Here is an 18,156-nt window from a genome sequence, read left to right on the forward strand (position 1 = left end):
AAATACCACCATATATTGATGGCCAATATGGAGCATATACCACATCCCACTGGCAATTATCCCAGCCTGCAAGATGTTACCCAAATTGATATGACAACTGGGTCTTCAAAATGTCATTCCACGGATCTATCAAACCAGATGCTTCAAGGTGATGAAAAACATGGTAAGACAAGTTAGTTCTATAACCTTAAGCCCATTGAATCACTTTAATCTCTGTAAAATTAGTTCTTTGGTCATAAACATCAGTGTGGGTAATACCATGACAAACACAGTCATCTGAAGCTCTATGTGTGGTAGTTTTGAAAGAAATATTATAAGGAAAGGGAAGACAAATCCATATCCAGAATAATGTCTTTTCCAATGAGAACAAATCCCAACCCCTTCTAAGTACCTTGTTCTATGTAATTAACCCGCCACAGTGACTGGATGATTACCCTAAAGAATGATGTCATACTAAGGATTCAGTGTTGGTCTTTTCTCTGGACAGATTCCTCTGGACAGTGGATGTTCTTGTCCACTGAACAAGGACATGGATGGATGAAGACAGAATGTGTTACCTCATTTCCTTTATTATTAAGATCCTCTTCTGCTGAGGTTTCTCTCTGGGGAACATGCACATGGGACAAAATGATGTCATACACTGGGTTCATCCAGAGAAGTCTAGCAAAATATTTCTTTCCCATAGCACTATGTTACCAATTTCCTATTGTGTTCCTTCTAATTTCCAATCCAAGTTGTATCCACTGACCATGAATGAGTATAAATCTATATTTCTGGCTTTTTTTCCTTCCAGGCTTGAGGTTTCATTCACCTAGGGAGGATTTCCTTTCATCACTGTCCTTTGGAGCCACCCTAGATGGGAGCTGTAATGCTGCAGCTGACAACTTATTGTTCAAAGTAAATCAGATTCAAATTTTGTTCAAACTCCATTAAGACAGATACCATAGCACTTTACATAGCATGTTATATATGGAAACAAATAGCTGTCAGTACAAACTTAAGACATTTCATTATAACTGGTCATTTTGGCTGTCCTTTGGGTAAAAAAAAAGAACAAAACAAGCAGCTAAGGGATGAGAGGGAGGGAATTTGGGGACTTGGATATAATGCTTATTTTTAATAAATTCAATTAAACAAAAAACTCAACAACAGTTAATTTTTTGAAAGGATGATTCTACTCTTTGATAGTTAAAAATTTAAATGTATTTTATTTGTACTTCAACTGCCTTGTATTAGAATTTTTGTATTCAGTATTGATAGAGAGGAGGTTGACTTTTATTTCTTGAGTAAATTTTGTACAGCTTTAAAGTAAGCCGTGCTTACATAATACATGCGTTAACCTTTTGAAAAAGTGTCATTATGCATGCATGTTCACATAGTGCCAGTGAATACCGGATGTTACTCAAATCCACTCTACCATTTCTAATCATGTCAAACAAACTTCTTCCTGCTTCTTTCACTCAAAAATTAATTGTCTTATGAAAAAAGGCACCAATAAGGCTTCAGAGAAGAACTACACTGTAAGAATTTGAAATAGTAGATTCCTTCCTTCTTACTGAAGACAATTTGACAATCTGAGCTCATTTTTTCCATAGACTGTGAAGGTGGGCATTATCTGCACTCGTGTCACCTTTAGCTTCAGATTTCTCTTGATAATTCTTTGTAATGAACAAGCAGTATTCTGAGATTGATTCAGAGAGCCCCAATTTATTTCCAGGTCCTTAAATTTTTGGTTCATATTTGATTTAGCTTGCCTATGCTAGGACTTCTCAAGTGCAGCCTTGGAATGAATGAATGAATTAATGAATGAATGAATGTGGTTTCACTTAAAAACTATGGTCAAATATCAGTTTTCATCTTGATTTATTAAGAGCATTCAACATGTTTGATCACTTCGTACTTGAAATATTTCTTTTTCTTGTTTTTTTGGTACTGTAGATGTATATCACCATTCACTATGTCTTCTTTGTTTCCCTTGGTGGATATTCCTATTTCCATAACCTCTAACTGCTGCAATCCACAAGTCTTCTCTTCTTTATCTACTCTTATTCTTAGAGTATCTGCCTCATGGTTTTAAATATTTGTAAAGTGAGAGTTCTCAAATTTATACCATCCCAAAACTGAACCTTGAATTTCAGACTCTATATTTAACTAGCAACTCTACATCTCCACTTTGATATTTGAAAGTATACGTAACTTAACACATCAAAGTTCAGTTCCTGATCCCCACACACTCCTAAAACACAATTCTCACACAGTATTCCATATTTTGATAACTTACCACCTATCCATCTACCATATCAGGTCAAAATCTCTGACTTCTTTCTTTCATACCTACAGCACTTATCCATCAGCAAATCCTTTCATTGATTTCTCACCACCTTTCCTACAATCATCCTGTTCTAAACCAATTTCACATCTCACCTGGATCACTGCAAGAGCTAACTGTCTTTTGTCTTACATCCTAGCCCCACATATAGCTCCCAGAATGTTCCTTTACAATCATAAGTCACATCTTATCACACTGTCTTCAAAATTCTCCAATGTAACTAACATTATCATTACTATTATCATTATTAGTATGGACATATTCCTAGCCATAAGGAATTCACACAATAGCACAACATGGGATCTGAGAGATTTAAATAAATTAACAATTATTGTGAAAGTAAAAAGAAGATAAAGTGATTTTAAGAGGTGGGAGAGGCTGTATACATGCTTTGGATGGACAATGCTTATGCTGGATCTTGAAAAATGGATAATAAAAGTCTTCCAAAGAATATGCAAGAGAAGGAAAGTTAGATATAAGATAACCCATCAGGGAAACTGAGATATCCTTAGAATTGATCCTCAGGGTTTGAGATGGAGGAATAGCAAAAAAATATCAATGGATGGTAGAGGAATTCTGGTGAATATGGTAGAGTAGGGAGATACAGGACTCATTCTTTTCTATGAACCAGCTAGGAAGCAGGCAGGAAGTGTGAAAACAACTCCTCTGGGGCTCTGGAGGCAAGAAAATACTGTACAGCATTCAGGGAAGAACGGGAGGAAGAGGCTGATAAAATGCAGTACAGAGCTGTGAGTAGTTCTCTCCATGTGGTGACTGCTAGCACATGTCCCCCACTTTCCCAGCAGGCCGTCTCAGGACCCAGTTCCTAGTTAGCTACTGCTTTCAGAAAGGGACATGAAAATCCTCTTCCCCAAGAAAAGAGGTGGGTGTGGGAGTGGAGCATGGCCAAGCATTGATCGTGGCTCTGAACTACTGTTTCAATCCACCCTGGTCAAAAGTGGCAGCAGCCATTGTTTAAGCCCCATTAAGGGAAGAGGTGGTACAGTTTTAAAGACACAGCTCCTCCTTAGTTTTGCATGACATTTGATGAAGAGTTCCATCTGCTGGGCAAGCCAGGAAAGTGCAGCTCTGGAGCACCATCAAAAAGGCTTTTAATATCTTTTCTGATGCTCTTCCCAGAGCACTTTGGAACCAGTTCGAGCACCCTTTGTGGGTCCCTGACCCTGTCTTACTGGGAAATATTGAAATAGTAACCTTCTCTCTGGGGTGACCCTCTTTCCAGGATTTGCCTTCTAGGCAAAAGCAACTAGAGACAATGGAAGGAGTGTCAAAAAACTATAGAGAAAAAAAACAAAACAGAACAGATGAAGATTTTGGGACAAGGAACGGAGAAAAGGAAGCTTTCTCCTGGAGGTGAAACAGTTGCATGAATAGTACAATCATAAAAATTTTACCTCAAAAACCAAGAATCAGATGAAAAAAGCTTTAAAATTCTGACCAGTTAAACATAGAATATTCTAAAGGTCTAGAATAAATTGAACCAATTATCAAAGAAGAGCCTTAGCACAAAGCTAATCAAGTATAAAACCCTAGGCAAGAGATTGAAGCTACCCTCAGAGTACACTCATCAAGATAATCAAATGCCTAGACATCAGCAAAAATTTCCAAGCCATACTAAGAAACAAGAAGACACGGCCTAATAAAAGAAACATATTAAAATTTTGGAAGAGACACAGAATTTGGAACCACTAATAAAAGGTGCTGAAGCAAAATCTTCTAAATCATTTCAAGGAGATGAAGGAAAAATGACTAAAGAGATAAAGGATATTAAGAAGAAACTGGGTAAGCAAAAAAAGAAATGAAAAGTATAAAATGAAACTTAGAAGTTATGGGAATGAAAGACACAATAATAGAGACTAAAAGTACACTAGAGGCAATCCACAGCAAATTTCAACAGGCAGAAAGAAGAATCAGTGAACTAGAAGACAGGACAATTGAAATCTTATAGACAGAAGAACAGATAGAGAACATAATGGGAAAATAGGCAAGGTCTCAGGCATTTGAACGACAGCACCTTCATGGGTGTCCCAAAAGGAAAAGAGAAGGGAAAAGGGACAGAAAGAATGTCTAAGGGAAAAAGGGCCAAAAATTTTCCGACTTTAATGAAAGACAAATATTACACATAACAGAAGCACAACTTACTCTAAGTAGAGTAGCTCCTAATAGACTTATTCTGAAATACCTAGTTGTAAGAATACCAAATGCCAAAGAGAAAGAGAAAATCCTGAAAGTTGTAAGAGAAAAGCAAGTCAAGACATACAAGGGAACCAGAATAAGCCTAAGTGTCAATTTCATATCGAACACCCAGAAAGCTAGAAGGCAGTGGTATGATATATTCAAGGTACCAAAAGAGAAAACTACCAGCCAAGAACTTTATTTTTTTTTGTACCAAATAAACATTTTTTGCCTGCCTCACATATACGTTAAAGTTTTAAAATATTAATTACCATCTATTTTCAACACCCTGCGTTATTGACATTTCTTTGTTCTTCCTCATGCAGAAACATTTTTAAATTTGCACATTTAGTCACTATCATTATACACTGTAGGCATTCCTAGATTATACCATCTGTCTTTGTCATCTATCTTTCCTTCTGATTTCATTTGTGTTCCCAGGCCTCCTCCCTCTATCATTCTCACATTCAGCTTCATTCAGTATTCTAACATTTTTGTATTAAAGTTAGGTAGTATTGTGCTATCCATTTCTGAATTTCTGAATTTTTATTGTCCTGTCGTACAATCTGTATCCCTTCAGCTCCAGTTACCCAATATCTACCGTATTTTCATCTCCTGATGGTCTCTGTTACCAACTGAAATTATCCAAGTTCATTTGCTAATGTCAGTTCATATCAGTGAGACCATACAGTATTTGTCCTTTTGTTTCTGGCTAATCTCACTCAGCATAATGTCCTTAAGGTTCATCCATGCTGTTACATGCTTCATGACTTTATTCTGTCTTACAGCAGCCAAGAACTTTTTATCCAGAAAAATTACCTTTAAAAATGAGGGAGCGATGAAAGCATTCACATATAAACAGAAACTGAGAGAGTTTGTCAGTAAGAGACCTGCCTTGGAAGAAATATTGAAAGGGGTTCTGCAGGCTGAAAGGAAAAGATAAGAGAGAGTCTTGGAGGAGAGTATAGAAATGAAGATTATCAGTAAGGGTAATGAAAGGATAAAAAGAAAGACAAAAATAAGTTATGACATATAAAAACCAAAGGATAAAATAATTAACTGACATACTGCTTTTACAGTAATAACATCAAATGAAAATGGATTAAAGTCCCAAATCAAAAGACACACATTGGCAGAATGGATAAAAAAAAGTATGATCCAACTATGTGCTACCTACAAGGAACCTACCTTAGATCCAAAGGCACAAATTGGTTGAAAGTGAAAGATTGGGCAATGGTAGTCCACATAAAAGAGTAACCAAAAGGAGCTGGAGTAGTTATAATAATATCAGGCAAAAGAGACTTTAAATACAAAGCTGTTATGAGACAAAGAAGAACGCTATATATTATGAAAAAGGGCAAGCCATGAAGAAGAAATAACAATCATGAATATTTATACATCTAACCATTGTGTCCCAAATACATGAAGCAAACACTGAGCACACTGAAGGGAGAAATAGATGTCTCTACAATAATAGTTTCATAGTTCATTATATCACTCTCAACAATAGATAGACATCTATGCAAAAGATCAATAAAAAAACAGAGAACTTGAATAATATGATAAATGAGCTAGTCCTAAGACATATACAGAGCATTGCGCCCCACAATAGCAGTGTAAACATTGTTCTCAAGTACCCATGGATCGTTCTCCAAGATAGACCACATATTGGCATAAAACAAGACTCAATAAATTTAAAACGATTGTAATTATACAAATTTTCTCTTATCATAATGGAATGAAGCTGGAAATTATTAACAGAAAAATTGGAAAGTTCACAAATATATGGAGGTTAAACAACACACTCTCAATCATTGAGTCAAAAAAGAAATTTGGAGAGATCAAGTAAATAACTTAAGACCAATGAAAATGAGAATACAACATATCAAAACATGTGGGATGCAGTGAAGGCAGTGCAAGGCAGTAGAAATGTATAACTCTAAGTACCTAATTAACAAATAAGAAAGGGCTCAAATAAAAGACCTTACTACACACTTGGGGGAACTAGAAAAACAGAAGAGTAATCCCAAACAAGCAGAAGGAAAGAAATAAAGATAAGAGCAGGCATAAATGATATTGAGAATAAAAAATAGTAGAGAGAATAAACAAAGCCAAAAGTTTGCTCTTTGAAAAGATCAATAAAGTTGACAGAACTTTTGCTAGACTGACAAACATAAAAGAGAGAAGATGCAAATAAATAAAATTGTAAATGAGAAGAGTGGCCTCACTACTGACCCTCAGAAATGAAAAGGATCATAAGAGAATACTCTGAACTGTATGCCAACAAATTAGCAAATTTAGATGATATGGATAAATTCCTAGAAAAACAGTCTGCTGATACTAGATGAAATTGAAGACCACAACAGATCAATTAAAAATAAAGAGATTGAATAGCTCATTAAAAACCTTCCAACAACAAGAAAAAAATCTAGGATCAGATGGATTCATGGGAGAATTCTAGCAAATCATTTAAAGAAGAATAAGTTCCAATCTGGCTCAAACTCCTCCAAAAAATTAAAGAGGAGGGTGTTCGCTTCAGCAGCATACATACTAAAATTGAAATGATACAGAGAATTAACATGGCCCCTGCGCAAGGATGACACTCAAATTTGTGAAGCATTCCATATTAAAAAAAAGAAATTAAAAAGGAGGGAACACTACCTAACTTATTCTATGAAGACAAATAACCGTAATACAAAATCCAGATACAGACACCACAAGAAAATAAAATTACTAATTTCTCTAATGAATATAGGTGCAAAAATCCTCAACAAAATACTTGCAAATTGAATTCAATGTCATATTAAAAGAATCATACACCATGGGCAAGTGGGTTTTATCCCAAGTATGCAAGGTGGTCCAACACAAGAAAATCAATTTATGCAATACACTCATTAACAAATGAAAAAAGGAAAAAAGTACACGGTCAGCTCAACTGCCATGGAAAAGCCATTTCACAAAATCCAGTATCTTTTCTTGATACAAACATTTCAAGACCTAGGAATAACACAAAAATTGTTAAAATAAATTTTAAAAGACCTAAACCAATTAAAGGGTATTCCATAGTCATAGGTTGGAAAGCTAAATATTGCTAAGATGTCTATTCTACCCAAATTGATGTACGGATTCAGTGCAATCTCAGTCAAAATTTGAACAGCTTACTTTGCAGAAATAGGAAAGCTAACTATCAAATTTATTAAGAATAGTAAGGGACTTTGAATAGCCAAAAAATAAAAGTATATATATATATATATATACTTTTTCAAAGATATATATATATATATATATACTTTTTCAAAGATATATATATATATATATATATATCTTTGAAAAGAAGCACAAGGTTGGAGGACTCACACTTCCTGACTTTAAAACATGTTACAAAACTACAGTGGTCACATAGCAGATATATTAACCAATGGAATCAAATTGAGAGTTCAGAAATAGACCCTTACATCTATGGCTGATTGATATTTGACAAGGCTGCTAAGTTAACTCACCCAGAAAAGAATAGTCTCTTTAACAAATGGTCCTGGGAAAACTGGATAATTATATGCTGACCTTAAATACATTTTCAGAATGGAAATCAAATATTCAATCTCATCTTCAATCGATTCCCGTTTCAATTACCAGACATCAAAATATTTCTATTTTCTTAACCCAGAAAACTGGAAGACATCCTCAAGTACCACTTTTCCCATTAGTTCAAAATGATCTCACACTTCTGCTTGTTCAAAATCTTTCCTATCGGGACTTCCGGAAAAGATGGCGGCTTAGTAAGACGCGCAGGTCTTAGTTCCTCCTCCAGAAAAGCAACTAAAGAAACAGAAACAACACGAAACAGCTCCCGGAGTCACGACAGAGACCAAAAAGACAGCGTACCCCATTCTGGAATGGCTGAACGGGCAGGGAGAATCCGCTGCGGTGAGATACCCGAGGGGCGCACGTTTTCCCTGCCGGGGCGGCTGGCGACTGGGGTCCCCTCCACGCACGTGGCTCCCCGGTCTGACTGGGAACATTGGATAGTGGGGCCCTCCCATCACGCTTGGCGTCTCGGGCCAGCTGGGCAATTTGGACCGGCACTCCCCCAAGCCGCAGCCAGCGACCCCCGCCTCCATACACGGTTTCCCGGGCCGACTGCCCCGCAGACAAACGACCACCACGAGCGCCACCTACTGGGCAGGAAAAGAAAAACAGAGCCCAGAGATTTCACAGAAAAAGCTTTCAACCAGCTGGGTCCCACACCCAGGGAAATCTGATCAAATGCCCAGACACCAGCAAAAAATAATGGATGACGCTCGGAAAATTGAAGATATGGCCCAGTCAAAGGAACAAACCAATAGTTCAAATGAGATACAGGAGCTGAGACAACTAATGCTGAATATACGAACAGAAATGGAAAAACTCTTCAAAAACCAAATCAATAAATTGAGGGAGGACATGAAGAAGACATGGGCTGAACAAAAAGAAGAAATAGAAAATCTGAAAAAACAAATCACAGAACTTGTGGGAGTGAAGGACAAAGAAGAAAAAATGGAAAAAGCAATGGATACCTACAATGGTAGATCTAAAGAGACAGAAGCTACAATTAGTGAACTGGAGGATGGAACATCTGAATTCCAAAAAGAAACAGAAACTATAGGGAAAAGAATGGAAAAACTTGAGCAGGGAATCAGGGAACTGAATGACAATATGAAGCGCACAAATATACGTGTTGTGGGTGTCCCAGAAGGAGAAGAGAAGGGAAAAGGAGGAGAAAAACTAATGGAAGAAATTATCACTGAAAATTTCCCAACTCTTATGAAAGACCTAAATATACAGATCCAAGAAGTGCAGCGCACCCCAAAGAGATTAGACCCAAATAGGCATTCTCCAAGACACTTACTAGTTAGAATGTCAGAGGTCAAAGAGAAAGAGAGGATCTTGAAAGCAGCAAGAGAAAAACAATCTGTCACATACAAGGGAAACCCAATAAGACTATGTGTAGATTTCTCAGCAGAAACCATGGAAGCTAGAAGACAGTGGGATGATATATTTAAATTACTAAAAGAGAAAAACTGCCAACCAAGACTCCTATATCCAGCAAAATTGTCCTTCAAAAATGAAGGAGAAATTAAAACATTTATAGACAAAAAGTCACTGAGAGAATTTGTGACCAAGAGACCAGCTCTGCAAGAAATACTAAAGGGAGCACTAGAGTCAGATACGAAAAGACAGAAGAGAGAGGTATGGAGTAAAGTGTAGAAAGAAGGAAAATCAGATATGATATATATAATACAAAAGCCAAAATGGTAGAGGAAAATATTATCCAAATAGTAATAACACTAAAAGTTAATGGACTGAATTTCCCAATCAAAAGACATAGAATGGCAGAATGGATTACGACCCAGCAATACCACTGCTAGGTATCTACTCAAAGGACTTAAGGGCAAAGACACAGACGGACATTTGCACACCAGTGTTTATAGCAGCATTATCTACAATTGCAAAGAGATGGAAACAGCCAAAATGTCCATCAACAGACGAGTGGCTAAACAAACTGTGGCGTATACCTACAATGGAATATTATGCAGCTTTAAGACAGACTAAACTCATGAAGCATGTAATAACATGGATGGACCTAGAGAACATTATGCTGAGTGAGTCTAGCCCAAAACTAAAGGACAAATACTGTATGGTCCCACTGATGTGAACCGACATTCGAGAATCAGCTTGGAATATATCATTGGTAACAGAGACCAGCAGGAGTTAGAAACGGTAAGATAATGGGTAATTGGAGCTGAAGGAATACAGACTGTGCAACAGGACTAGATACAAAAACTCAAAAATGGACAGCACAATAATACCTAAGTGTAATGTAACTAGGTTGGAACACTGAATGAAGCTGCACCTGAAATATGGTTTTTTGTTTGTTTGTTTGTGTGTTTGTATCTTTTGTTTTTGTTTTTTTTCTTTTTCCTTTTTATATATATATATATATTATTAGTATTATTATTTTAATTCTCTTCTCTATATTAACATTCTATATCTTTTTCTGCTGTTTTGCTAGTTCTTTTCCTAAATCGATGCAAATGTACTAAGAAATGATGATCATACATCTATGTGAAGATATTAAGAATTACTGAGTGCATGTGTAGAATGGAATGATTTCTAAATGTTGTGTTAATTTCTTTTCTTTTTTTTGATTAATAAAAAAAATTGAAAAAAAAAAAATCTTTCCTATCAAACAATTCCACATTGCCACATTGCCCCCTGGTCATTCATTGCCTTGGGAAATTCTTGTAAACTTATGACTGTTTTATTTCAGCAGCTTCCAAATCCATGCCCATTTCTAATTCCTGCAAATCAACATATATATATCAAATTCTCAACCACCAATTTTAATAATATTTAATTGTGTATATATTATTATTATATTCAAACACTCTTCCATATCTTCCAAATAAATGACAGCACTTTTATTTACTCTGCAAGCATTATCAACAGTTATAAACTTTATAGAAACCTCCAATGACTACTGTCTAAGTGATGGCCATTACCCTTCCTTGATGCAGCTTACTCATTCTATAAGCCACAAAGAAAGCATAAGATGAAAGTGAACAAGATAAAAGAGGATAATAAAAGAAAGAAGCTAGGGAAAGGGAACTTCCAGCATTCCTGTGAACAATAAGAGGGCTTCATTCATAATAAGGAGGCATTTAGCTGAAAGCACTCTTTCAAGAATATACTGAGGACATAACCTTGGAAAAATAAGGTGAAGTCAAGCTACTATGGAGAATAGTTATTTTCCTCCAACCCCAGTGTATGAGACAAACTTTTTTCTTCCTTTCTTACAACAATTAGTGGAGAAGTGACAACATGTTCTCTGAGCCAATACAAAGTTTCCATCATAAAAATAGCAAGGATACAATTTAAATAACAAAGAGGGAAACAGTAAGAGCCCTGATTGTGAATTAGGTTTAGAATAGCAGATACACAACTTCTTTTAAAAAAGGTGAGAACAGTGCAACAGCATTCAATTATACCTAAACCGCATTGTCCTCACACAGAACATCTGGTAACTTTCAGTTGCAAATTCCCAATGGATCTTACACTTATTAAATTCTTATTAAAATTAATAGCAAGCCTGGAAGGTATGACAATATTAGAACAGTCCTTTATAAGGAAAATATTATCAACGGAAATAATAAAGCTATTTTCCACTAAGAAAATGAAGGCCAAATTTATATACAAGAAACTAGTTAAATTTATTCTGGATAATTGTTATTCCTTTCCACACCATATTCAAACACTAATTATTTACTCTTAATTCAATGTCATGGATGTTAATGATGAGTGCCTCTGTGTAACTACAAAAAACATTCCTACAAGTCCCAAATTCCAATTATTCCCTTTCATGTGTTCTTTTATTCTGTAATTAAATGGTTTAAGTGACTGGGGATACCATTTTGCATCTTGTGCATTGCCATAGACTAAAACTATCACTTAAAAAAAATAAAGTCACTCTTCATGTACCTTAAATCTTCTTTGGGGGCATGTCAATTCTTCCTAATTGCGTATTTCATTTATAAACCAGGGTTCTTGTTTACCTTGATTTCATTACCTTTCAATACAGAAAAAGTTTTACCTCTACTTCAACTTTAATAATTATGCATTTTCTTCCTCTCTCTTCTCTCTATCTGTGAAAATAAATTCTGCGAATTTATCTATGGTCATGTTTCTCTCAGAATATGTTGGTATATATAAGCTTTCTTTTTTCTTCCCTGTGTGCTGTGTGTAGTCACTGTTTCTCTCTCTCTCTCTCTCTCTCTCTCTCTCTGGTGCTATGTGTGTGCATGTATGTTTGTGTGTGATATTATCTCTTTTGCATTTTTATTGAGGTAAAATTCAACATTTTAACCGTTTTAAAGCATGCGGTTCTCTGTTTTTTAGAATATTTACAGTGTTGTGCAACCATCACCACAATCAAATTCCAGAGTGTTTTCATCACCCCAAAAAGAAACTCTGTACACATTAAGCTGTCGTTCTCGAATCCGCCCTCTCCTCAGCTCCTGGCAACCACTTATCTTTTTTCTGACTCTATGGATTTGCTTATTCTGGAAATTTCGTGTAGATTGATTTTCACAATACATGGTCTTCAGTGTCTGGCATCTTTCGTTTGGCGCTTTTAAGGTAAACCCATGTTGTAGATGCATCAGTAGTTCATTCCTCTTTATTTTCAAACAAGTAAGGGGCTAGGTTCTTCGTATTTCCAAGTATGGGTGTCTGTGTGTATGAGTCTCTGTGGGTGTTTTGTAGGTATATCTTTCACTCTTTGTCCCTGTGTCTGTGGTGTATCACTATGTCTCTTAAATAAATAGGGGATGAGCTGAGTGTGTTTGTGTGTCTATGTGTCACACAAACATACACTAAAATGGAGGCTCATAAGCAATAAATTGTATAAGTGTATTTACAGGGAGATTGTCTAATGATTATTGTTTCTTTTGTTGCTTTTCTGTTAGTTTTAGATTGCCTACCAAGGGTAAAATGTATGCACTGATTAGATATGCCACCAGAGTCATGATGACCAAATGTCCTGTTTCAAGGATAAGTTTATCAACTTAAGGGCACGATTCAGGTTTTCAGTTTGCAAACCTATACATGGTACAATATGGTTCTGCTGGCATTGCTGTTGCCCCTCAGATCCCCCACAGTGGTCAGTGCTCCATTCCAGAAGATGAGGCCTCACACCCCACGTTCAGGTTACCACTAGTATGGAGAGCCTCATGTAATCGGACACAAAGGGTGCCCTTTAACAAACACAAAGGTACGTGGGCAGGGAACCCAAACTTAGAACAGCAAATTTAGAAAAAGAAAAGGTAGAATCTGAAAATCACATTTGCCAATGTCCAAATCAAGGCATGTTTTATGTGCTGTATCAGTATTCCTCTTCAAATCATTCTCTACAATATCTCCAAAATTACATCATGTCATTACTTTACCATCTCCTTTTGTTCCCACTTAACTACAAGAAAAAATTGCAAACTCTTTATTCTGGTTTACGAGATGATTTACAATCTAACCGCAGTTCAAAACTCTAAGATTAGTCTCAGCTTTAACCTACTCCATCCAATATCTAGCAACTCAACTTGAACCCATCATGCCCCATTCCAGTGCTAGTTCCTCTACTTGCGGTATCATTCCTTTTCTGATCAGTATGATCAGGTTTCAGGGTTTGTTTGTTTTTTATTTGTAAAAGTACTTACCTCAGATGTTTCTTATGATTGTAGAAATAAACCAACATCACCCAAATGAGAATAGCAGATCAAATGTAACTACCATACTCTAGTTTCTTACTAACCTCCCACCGTCCTGTGGAACTATCTCTTCCTCACTGATGCTTGGCGCTGATCATGCTTTGTCATAGTTGTTTATTCACTTTCATATTTCCAGACTTAAACTACCAGATTCCTGAGTTTCTTACTCAGTTGTGCCTACCCAGTGTTTAGCACAATGTCTGGCATACACTAAGTTCGGAATAAATTTTGGTGGAATTCAATTTTTTTTTAATTTCTTTCAGATGGTGTGAAATTCACACTGCTTATGAAAGCTGAAGCTGAAAAGAAGAAAAAAAGGGGAAATGAAAAAGAATCCTAAGCCATACCTTAGAGAAAGAGTGCCTGGACACTGGCCTATCAATCATATTTGTGACTCGCAACTCAAGCAAAGACAGCCATGTGTTCAGTCAATGAACAATACTACATTAGTGATGACAGTGGAGGGACACTTGGAAAATTCGTGGAGAAATATGCACCACTGAAGCAGCAATCCTTCTCAGATCTATTTCAGTTTCTCAAATGCTGAGTATGTTGTGATGTTTGTAAGCAATCTCTAGAGATGTGCTCAAGCAACAGAAAGAGATCCTAAGCCATTGCTCAATTTGCAAAGATGATCCAGAAACTAAATGTGAATAATTGAAGGATCAATAAAAACAATGCTGTTTTTTATGATTTTATTACAAGAACAAATATGGAACAATTCCAGAAAAGGCATAAATAAACACTTTTTGATCAAGTACAATCTTCCCTTGTTCCTTTCTAGCCTCCCACAGCTTATCACCACAGTATTCGATTTCAAATACCCAACCAACTCAAATTATTGAGTGTGTCTGATTAGGAGATATTTTGGAGTTATTTTACTCATTATTTCTGTACATATGAGTTAAATGGCAGTAATTAATTTTAGATAAGCCAGGAATGTCTCCTTACCCCCAGCTGAAACAGAATCATAGAATAGAAAATAAGCGTTGCTGAGTTTCATTCTTATTTCTTTATCAGAGAATTCGAATATTTATTTGACAGAAGGATAAAATGTGTCTAACACAGTAAAATCTGAAAACTAAAAATTACACAAAATTTGCAGATAGTAGAAGCTAAAATGAAGAAGAAAAAGAAGCAGCAGCAGTTAAGTTGAGCCCAACAAGAAAAACAAATTTTACTAGAAGCTACACAAAGGGAACTTGCACCAAAAATACTTGTGGTGCTCCTACATTGTCCAATATAGTAGCCACGTGTTGAGTGGGCATTTGTAATGTGACTAGTCCAAATTAAGACGCTCTGTAAATGTAAAACTGCCAGTAGATTTCAAGGACTGGGTATTGAAAAAAATGTAAATTAGCTCATTAATAATTTTTATATTTATCACGTGTTGAAATGGTAATATATTTTGGATATATTGGGTTAAATAAAATAGGTAACTATAATTAAGTTGACCTGTTTCTTTCAGCTTTCTAAAAATATAATGCCAAAAATTGTGGCTCACATTATATTTCCTTTGCACATATTAAATAAAAACAAATCCAGACTTGGGTGAAGACAGATGTTATTTGAAAATGATATTGCAATATGGGGGACGGGACTATTACAATAGGGAGAGGGGATCCAGTACAATAGGGAGAACACTGAGCATAAGGTCTACATGTGTCATAAAGGTTAGGCCTAAATAAATTTTGTTTTATAAGAAGGAATAAATAAGGCTAAAAGGAACGTCGTGTGGAGGAGTGAGTGACATAATTGGACAATTGACAGGGGAGGTGTTTCCTCGCAGTCTGCTGACTCATGAGGGGACTTTAAAGGCATTCATAAATGCTGGCTCAGCATGAGAGGGAGTCAAAGTTCAGATGCACTGTGGAAGGAGAGAAGCTTAACTGGATTTTGGCCAAGTCAATTACCAAGAACTTTGTTCTGATTGATCAGTGAGGACAAACAGTCCAGCTAATCTTTTATGAGGGAAAGAATGGAATTTGGAAAGTCTGTATTTGGCCTTTTCATAGGCAAACAAGGGGGTCTTGTTAAGTAATATGGCATTTTTGCTAAGAAATATAGGGAAGGATGATCTTTTCAATAAGCCATTTCCTGGAACAAAATGGAAAAGTGGGTGTCATTATCCCTCTTTATTTTCCAGGGTCACAAGGCTCAGAAAAAGTTTAACATTAACACTCAGTGCTTTTCTAGACCCTAGATTTAGTACTATTTCCAGAATGGTGATTAAAGCAGGATATAGAGTAAGACAAACTGGTTTCGGATCTTAGTTTCGCCATGATCAATTCTGTGAATTTGTACAATTTAAATACTCCTTCTATGCCTCAGTTTTTCATTTGTAGAATGTACCTAGCTTAAAGGATTCTTGTGATTGTGGAAATAAATGTAGTCTACACACAGGAACATACAGAATATTTATTCAAAGCTTTCTATAGCAAGGCAGTCAGCTACCATCACTTGCATTTTGCAGAGACTCAAAAGCTGCCAGGAGAGTGAGAAACCTCTTGTTCTAATTTGCTAGCTGCCAGAACGCAATATACCAGAAATGGAATGGCTTTTAAAAAGGGAACTTTAATAACTTACAAGTTTACAGTTCTAAGGCTGAGAAAATGTTCCAGTTAAAACACGTCTACAGAAATGTCCAATTTAAGGCATCCAGGGAAAGATACCTTGGTTCAAGAAGGCTGATGAAGTTCAGAGTTCTCTCTCAGCTGGAAGGGCACATGGTGAACATGCCAGCATCTGCTGGCTTTCTCATGGCTCTACAAAAGGTTCACTCTCCAAAATGTTTTCTCTTTTAAAGGATTCCAGCAAGCAACTCCACCTTCAATGGGTGGAGACACACCTCCATGGAAGTCATCTAATCAAAAGTTACCACCCACAACTGTGTGGGCCACATTTCCATGGAAACATTCAAAATGCTCCCACCCAGCAATATTGAATGAGGACTAAATAACATGGCTTTTCTGGGGTCCACCACAGATTCAAACTGGCACACCTCTGTAGTGAGAAAAAGTGAAAACTTCCATAATGCCTTGATTGGAGGTTGTAGTCATGGAAAAGAGGGCTTAACTAGAAACAGTGTATCTTGTGTCATTGCTTTAAGGAACATATTCTCGTTTTCTAGTTAGTCTTGAGTTGGAAGCCAGGGCATAAAGTCGAAAAATTGGCCAACGTTGACCAAGACTTGACCCATTAGGCTGATTGCTGCAGAGGTTGAGGTTTGGTTTAAGGCAAGTCTTTCAATGCAGGGACTCAATTAGGATTGGATAGTGATCATAAAACAATAATCCAAGATTGGTAGAAACAGTAAGACAAGGATTTTGAAGAGTTTAAAGATCATAAAGTGCAAATTGCCTGTTGGTGCTTCCTATTAGAGTTGATGAGTCATTTGGGAAGTTCACATAATAAACAGCTACATCATTTTGAGGGCAGGACAACCTTGGAAGAGTAACAAAATGGTTGTGAATAGTAAAGCCACGTTAATGCAGACAGCAAGCTATGGTTTCAGTTTTCTCTGTCCAAACTGAGTGTGCATGTAGACGATTTTGGTTCACACATAGACATTGACTATTTATGTCTACAAATTTTTGAAGTCTGTCACTTATAAAATGTTACCTCTCCTGGAGCTAAGAAAATTAAACATAAAATCACTATCTTAAAAGGTCCAAGGCAGGAAAAAGGTGCATAAGACCTGAGAAATTCTGAATCTTTAACTATGGGCTGCTATTAAGGGTTATTATGAATGGGTTAGTATCAAAGAAGAACTTTAACCCATAGATAATGTATAATAAAACTGTAGGCAAGAGGAAGAAACTGACCATTAGTATTAATGCATCAACATAATCAGATGCCCAGACAGCAAAACTTACAAGCAAAAACTTACAGCAAAAACTTACAAGCTATACTAAGAACCAGGATGATTTCACTTAGTCAAAGGAATAAATGGAAACTTCAGAGGAGACACAGACTTTGGAACAACTAATCAAAAACATTGGGTCAAATCTAAATTAATTAGAAGAGTGACAGGAAAAGATGGAAAGAAATAAACTAAATATGAATATAAAAATAGAATATTAAGAAGACAGTATGTGAACAAAAAGACGAATTAGAAAATTTAAAAAGAAACACGAGAGAAATGATGGATATGAAAAGCACAATATAGGAAATTAAACATATACTAGAGGAATAGAATAGAATATTTGAAAAGAATCAGTGAACTAGAAGATATGACAACTGAAACCGTACAGTCAGAAAAGTAGATAGAGAAAAGAAAAGAAAAACTCTGCAGTGCCTAAAGAACATGTGTGACAAGCATAAAACATACCAAAA

General features: G+C 36.2%; 1 non-coding gene across 1 annotated transcript; it reads left to right on the forward strand.

The window, feature by feature from the left end:
- The first annotated feature begins 7,051 nt into the window (after positions 1–7,051).
- On the forward strand, positions 7,052–7,156 carry LOC143663753 (U6 spliceosomal RNA). The gene has a single exon (XR_013166139.1). It is a non-coding gene; the product is annotated as a U6 spliceosomal RNA (small nuclear RNA).
- Positions 7,157–18,156: the final 11,000 nt, after the last annotated feature.

Source organism: Tamandua tetradactyla, chromosome 19, assembly GCF_023851605.1.
Source record: "Tamandua tetradactyla isolate mTamTet1 chromosome 19, mTamTet1.pri, whole genome shotgun sequence".
NCBI classification, from domain to species: domain Eukaryota; kingdom Metazoa; phylum Chordata; class Mammalia; order Pilosa; family Myrmecophagidae; genus Tamandua; species Tamandua tetradactyla.